Source organism: Camelina sativa, chromosome 20, assembly GCF_000633955.1.
Source record: "Camelina sativa cultivar DH55 chromosome 20, Cs, whole genome shotgun sequence".
NCBI classification, from domain to species: domain Eukaryota; kingdom Viridiplantae; phylum Streptophyta; class Magnoliopsida; order Brassicales; family Brassicaceae; genus Camelina; species Camelina sativa.
In genome coordinates, this window is record NC_025704.1 from 19,606,120 (window position 1) to 19,613,429 (window position 7,310).

Sequence of the window (7,310 nt, forward strand, 5' to 3'; positions counted from 1 at the left end):
GCAAGGGCAGAGCAACAAAGTTTGTGAAAGTGGGAAATATTAGTTTTTTTTTTTTTTTTTTTTTTTTTTTTTTTTTTTTTTTTTTGTATCACTTAAGAGCTATTCACATCGAAATCTCTCTTTTCTCTCTCATTTTGGTCTCTCTTTTTATATTGCTAATTTCTTTTTCATTTTGAGGGCTAGAATTGATATATTTTTAGAAGTAAAATATCTTTGGTTGGTTTTAAGCCATTAATGTATACTTATTGTTTATTAGAAATATTTTAAATATGGGTTTTATTTAATTTTTTCCTGATTGGAGTCTATATTGTTGATTGTACAAGAAAAATTAGTGAAACAGAATACAATAATGCATTATAGTAATTACAAACATAAAGGATGATGAAAACACTTTTTCTGGTTTTGTTCTATTAACTTTATAGAGAATCTTCGAACCATTCTTGAATTATTTGGCATATATGTAGTTGCCAACTAAACGAATTGAGATTTTTCAAGTATGATGTTTTGAGTGTTACGGTCCAATTCTCCTATTGATCAATTAATTAGATGCTAATTTTCCTAAAAATATCAAGAGGAACTTTTTGATAATCAAATTTGTAGATAGTAGCAATATACATTATGTTTTTGTTCTTATCTTTCCATATATTATTAATATCTTATCAATAATGAAATTACAAGTCAATTTTTTACTCAAAAAGCTACCTTGTAGATAAACACGCGTATACAGTCCAAGATTATTTTTATTGTTCTTGCATAATAATTGACTGATAGTGAGAGTTATTTTATAAATGTAAAAAATTATTTTTAGATTCAATTTACAAAATGGCAAAGACAAAGACAATATTACTAAAAACGCCAAACATCACCTCTCTCTCATTTATCACTGACATTTTGTCCAAATACAATAAATCGAATCATTTAGCCCATGTTATTGCCACCCCTTATGCTCAAACAAATTTAGTGAAACCTACGCATTGAAGGAATACTTGTATTGTATGGTTGAATACTAAAAAAAAATTAGAAAGCTGGTTTCGAGATTCATATTTTATAATTTTGTCGTAAATTAAACTCATAGGATAAAAATGGGCATGCGGCATGAGCACATTGCACATTCTTTAATTTGTACTAAAAATAAAGTAATGAAGCAAAAGTTACTGAGATTCTTGGAATCTACTGAAAACAAAGTCGACCAACAACAACCAAAAAAAAAAAAGTCAGTCGACCACCATCAGATTATTTATTTTTAACGTCAATTAGTATGTAGTTTCTTATTTAAAAAAAAATAAAAAAAAATATTCATAACATACTTATACTACAACTGTTACAGTTTACCGTCGGCTAATACCTATAATTTCTTTTGTCAATAGTAATCAATGTATAATTTTTTTTTGACTACAATCCTTCAACAAATTCCATTAATTTATTAAATGAAATTAATTTGTTTTCTCTCTAAATAATTTTTGTTTTCGTTGTTTTCCTTTCATGCTTTAGTGACGAAATAAATTACTAAATCAAATAATTTTCATATAATTAAAATACATAACTTCCACTTCTTTGATTCAATGGTTGTATTTGATGTATCATGTATCTTGTAACACATTTATAATTTGATATAATTAATTTGCCGATATAAAAAAGAAAATTAAAATGTATAACTTGATATAGATAGATATGGTTCGACGAGTGATCTATTTTTTTCACCTCATTGATTTCTGAGACGACCAACATTTTCAGTAGGAGAATATAATATAAATTAGTGGTTTGTCTTATTTTTACATAAACTATTCTTCTATTATTATGATACTATATAAAATATTTGGCACAAGAAAAATATAGAAATTTTGGAGGTACATTAGAATCCTATGCAGAAGCAGATGCAGATGATAGTGTAATAAACGGCAAGGGCAGGGCACGTGAATACATGCAGGAACTGGGTCCTCTCTTTTTTTTATATTTTTTTCATTTTAAAAACTTTTTATATAATATAGTAAATTTTTAATGACCCCATTGATTTTGTCTTTTAGGTTTCACTCATATGCTTCTCAGGTCCACCTTATTTATGGTGCACCTCTTTTTCTTTTGTCGACTTGTCGTTATTGCGTCAGCGATTCTATTGGATCATGTAATCACAACACTATTAGGACGAGGTACGTGCAACTCTTGCTTTCTTCTTCTTTCTAGCTAGTGTCGGCTTAAATTACTTTCACATCTACTTCTTGTCCATAAAGACATGTGAAGGATGTCAAAAATTTTTTTAAAAAGACTTATGTGAATCTTTTATTCTAAACTTATGTTTCCTCGCTGACCATATGAATTTGTTCTTTTTTTTTTTCTACTTACAAGTAAGTCAAGATGATCTGTTTTGTTTAAAACCGTTAGGGAAGCCAAGCGATCTTTGGTTATTTTCCCTTGAATTGGAGTATATTTAGGAGAGATGTAGGATCTTGATCTAGGCTAACTCTTCGAAAAATGACGTTGTAACCCCAAAAAAAAAAAGAATTAAAAAACTATTAGCTTGTCCAATTTGGGCCGTCTCTTGTCACTTGAAATTTCGACACCATATGCCCACAAAAATGGAATTAACTGCTTTTTTAAGTAAGCAATGCAAAATGGAGACGCTTATTGTTTAACAAATCAGAGAAGGAAAGTAACTCGTCAATCATTAGTGACTCTTGCCACTAAATTTTCGATCATAGTTTGTCACTGTAGATATTTTAATAACAGAAGCAGTGCCGGCTCAAGGTTTTTAGAGGCCCCTGAGCAATTTTTTATTTTGAATGAAAGACCTAAACTTTTTTTTTTAACCTCTTTTATATGTTACAAAATATGGATTTATAATATATAAACACTTGAGAAATTATAAAAATTCATTTTCGTTCTACTGTTGGAGTTTATTGAAATAATTATGGAAGATAAAAAGTATTTTTGATTACTGACTCATAATAATAAATCCTTAAAACATATTTTAATGGACTATTTTTGTGTTACAAATTTTGTTTTTGTCTCTTTTATCTTGCATTTTTTTTGTGCCCCTTTATCTTACGTTATTTTTTTTGTGTGTCCCTTATATCTTATAATTTTTGTTTTCCAATGTAAAAAAAAAATTATTCGTCTCCTTAATCAATGAACCCGAGGCGGTCGTATCGCTTGTCCCCCTATTTAAGCCGGCACTGAACAGAAGATAAATTATGTTCCAATATAATTACCAAGTTTTGGTCTTGGTGTAGTTTGTGGGTTAAGGTTTGATGAGCCGCTTGTTTGCCTTATGAGCTTCTTCTTGGTTGGGCATGTTGGCCATTTTGGTTTAGGCCTTTTTTATGTTTTAAATTTATGTTATCATATTGTAAGGGTTGAGAGTCTAAGGTGTTTGTACTCATCTATGATCCTAAAAAAAGTCAATAACTATGAAAATCCTTTGACAAAAAAAATATAAATTACTTGTTAAAACTACAAGTTTGTTAAGTGGAGAAATAGATCGTCAGCCCTGAGAATCTGAGATAAGTCTTACATCTCGTAATAGAATAAAGCCTCTAGTCTATCAAAATTCTAGTCTATTTTCTGAGAATCAATAAATCAGAACTTCCATTTTCAGATTCAAAGCAACAAAAACACTCTTCATCAGTGGAGTTCTTATTTGTTCATCATAAACCAAATGATCAACCCCAAACCAAATGAACCCATTAACAATCATTTTCAAAGACCTTTAACAAGCAAATCAGGACCATGTAGAAGGCTTCTCCAAACAAGAGCAGTGTAGTGACCCGCATTAAGGGATAAAAACCCAAATAAAAAATTCGAAGAAAAAGATCTGGAAATAACTCATAAAGAAGGAAAAGAGAAAATAAAGAAGAAGAACTGAAAGATTTCCAAAGAAATATCAATAAGTCGAAAAACTTCCTGATGGCAAATGCGAGACATGAGAGCCATCGAACCAGCGGAGTATAAGATTGATAGTCATGAGATTTTCTCCGATAGAAAATCTTAAAAACTAGAAAGAAGAGAAATGATCGAGCCAAAAGTAAAATAAGACGAAGGACAAGCAAAAATTATCAAATAGCCAACATGCCAACGACAATGGTACCAGAAGGATAACGATGGTGCCATGAGATTAGCGTATCCACTGTCGAGTTACCAAAAATCCAGTGATCGCATCAACAACAATACGTACTTGGAGCCATTGAAACGATATATCTGATGATGGCGACATACGAATGGGCATTTTAATGTCATTGGGCAAAGAATATCGAAGCACTTTGTAAAGTGCGACCCCAGAACAAGAAATTGTCGAAGAAAATTGATAAGTCTCGACTCATAGTCGAGAAACGTGCGCTAAAACATGAAAAGAGAATGAATAAGAAGGATGGAAGAAGCCACATTAGCGCTAAAGGATCAAAGAACGATCGAGATTCGGTGTCCTGATCGAAGAACGGAGCCACATGCAAAACGATGGTCGAAAAAGGGCCGCAAAAGGACAGAAACACGAAGAAGAATAGAAGGTTCTTTGCTTAGTTCGCAAAAATCCACTTGGCTTACAAATGGAAAAGAAAACATGCAAAAATGAAGAAGGAAGACACTTGTTCTCATTCTTGCTATTAGTTGCAAGATATGCCAATTGTACGCCCAGAAGAAACTCACGCGCCACTTGCAGCGCTGTGTTTTGCGTCAGTGCCACGTGTCAACGCATGCACAACATTTGATCCAAAAAGGGGGAATGTATCAAATGCCTATAAATATAGCCCTTAGGCTTCATTTGCGAGTTCTTTCCCCAAATAAACACAATTAAAACCTCTCTAAAGACTTGATCGCTTAAGAAGAATAAGACAAACGTCTGTTGGCACTGAAGGTCGAGAATTGGCGCAGAAGGTCGAGAAGAGAGTTGTCGTCTGATGCGCGGTGAAGAAGAGTCTGAACGCTTTATCAATCTGCTGCCTGGAATCATCTGTGAGTTGTGGTAGATTGTTTGAGACGTTGCATGAGCTCTAGGGCTTTTGTACACATCCATTGCTTGTTGCATCTAGTTAGTTGCATTCTAGATTCACCTGAGCTAAATGAGTTGCATGTTAAAATTTGGTAGGAATTCTTGGTTGATTCTTGTTTAATTACATAGAATTAACACTAGAATCACCATACATGCTTAAAAATTGAGGAGATAGATATCCTAAGTTTACTTGATGAATTAAGTTTACTAGATGAATTTTGTTAGCAAAGTTTGTTTGACTAAAACCCGATAGAATGGATTGCATGCATGATCGAAAATGATAAAAAATTATTCTAAGTTTACCTGATGGATATAGTTTACTTGATGGATTAATTTGCAATAATTTTGCATAAAAATGGACTTATATGCATATAGAACAATCTAAGTTGCTTAAATTTATTTCTCGTTGCTTGTTGATTGTTTGCTTAAATTTCTTGCTTGATTTTGCTAACATGTTATTGCTTTATTTTCTTGCTTGAAATTGCTTGCGTGTTCGAAGTACTTAATTCTTTGTGTTAATTCTAACTTTTTGATTTGTTGTACTTATTTGAGCTAGTTTCTTGAAATTTTATTCTCAGATTCGTAGCTAGAATAGAGTAGTCGATCTTCTGTTCCAAGTGTGGTGTGTGGATGTCTCGTGAGCCTAATCCCAAGTGGTTACTCACATTATAGACATTTTGGTTCCTAGCTAGCCCGAATGGTTGCATGACAATGCGGCCTTGGTGGCTCATGCTGGTTACCTTTGTGGTTTCAACATGGAGTTTTTTGTTGTTGTGAAACGGAACAGATTATCGAGGGGCCATAGGAAGTGAAGAGTCTAAGTTTATTGAGTCTTTATTGATTTATCTAACCTTCATTGCTTGTTGTTTGTTATATGGCGGTTTACTTGATGCTTGTTGGGGTAGTCGGGTTGGGAAAATAGAATGCATGCTAGGAAAGGATACCCAGCTCACTGAGTAATACTAAATTACTCATGATAATATTTGTTTTGCAGGAAGTCTAGGTTGAGTCTAGAGATCGGAGCAAACGCTAGGGTGCCAAATAGGAAGTTTTATTCGTTTTAGTACAACTATATTTTTCCTAATATGTATTCTTTGGAAAGGATCTGACTAAGTATTGCTTTGGTAACTTATTTGATTGTAATAATTTATTATAAGTAACGTAAATGATTTTTGATAAACATGAACAAGAGAATTTGATACTTGGCCTCGTCTGGGCTAACACAACACACCATACCGCGAGGGTTGCAAAGCCTAAGCAGTCTCGGTCGAGGGTGGAATTTTGTTGAAGGAGGACCAGATGGGAAGCAGCAGCTTCTATCCCTTGATTGGACCACCTTGGTGTAGTTCCCATCGTAGCGTCCCGTGGCTATCTGTTGGCTTGTCCGGTCATAGGACAGTTTGGGGGCGTTACGACAGTGGTATCAGAGAGGGTTTAATACAAGCGGACACTTGGGGTTTTCAACAATTTTTATAGAGTAAATGTGTCGCAAGAACACTAGTAGAATTCCAGTTGTTTGCTTGTTTAGTTTTAAGTTAAAACCTTAGAATTAACTAGCAACTTGCCTATTTTTCTATTTTGGTTCAGATGTCTTCAGGTCATTTTTTCTATTTTTCTATCGGGTTGCAGGGATAGTTCAGGAGGAGGGTGCTCGAGACATGGAGAACCAGATCATCATAATGGTTTTGTTTCAATTGAGTCCGAGAGTATTAGCACATCTGTTGAAGCATATCAGACGCTAATGTTCAAAGTTTCTGAAAGGGCTAATATCAGTACTTCTATTGAAACCAATCCATTAGAATGCTTAGAAAGGTCGGAGGAGACAGAAATAAATCAAGACGGTCAGTCATTTGCGAGACAATCTGTATCTAAGTCATGGTGGAGGAAGAAGGCAGAATACTAACTGTCTGAGTCTGAGAATATGGAGAGGAAAACACCCGTACCGCTGACAGATTGCAGCACCTATTGTTGGAGTTAGTAGAAGAGCAGTCCGATGGTACCAGTGCCGAGAATTACATGGAAGAAAATCCAGAAACTATTCATAGAATTCTCAACATCTTATTGGAGTTAGACTCATCAACTAAAGCTCACAACGATGAAGTCAAACCAGAGATTGAAAATGATGGAAACTCAAGTGGAGGCAACTCAAGCGATGGCGACTCCAAGTCATATGAATCTTTGATGCTGGAGCAAGAATATTTGGAGGTGATTAAAGTTTTATTTGGTAATGAGGATGATATACCGACTTTGATAGTCGAAGTGAGAAGAAATCAGAACATGGTGCCACAAGACGCAGTACCTGAAGCTGGAGCAAGTACGGAGCCGATGGTGA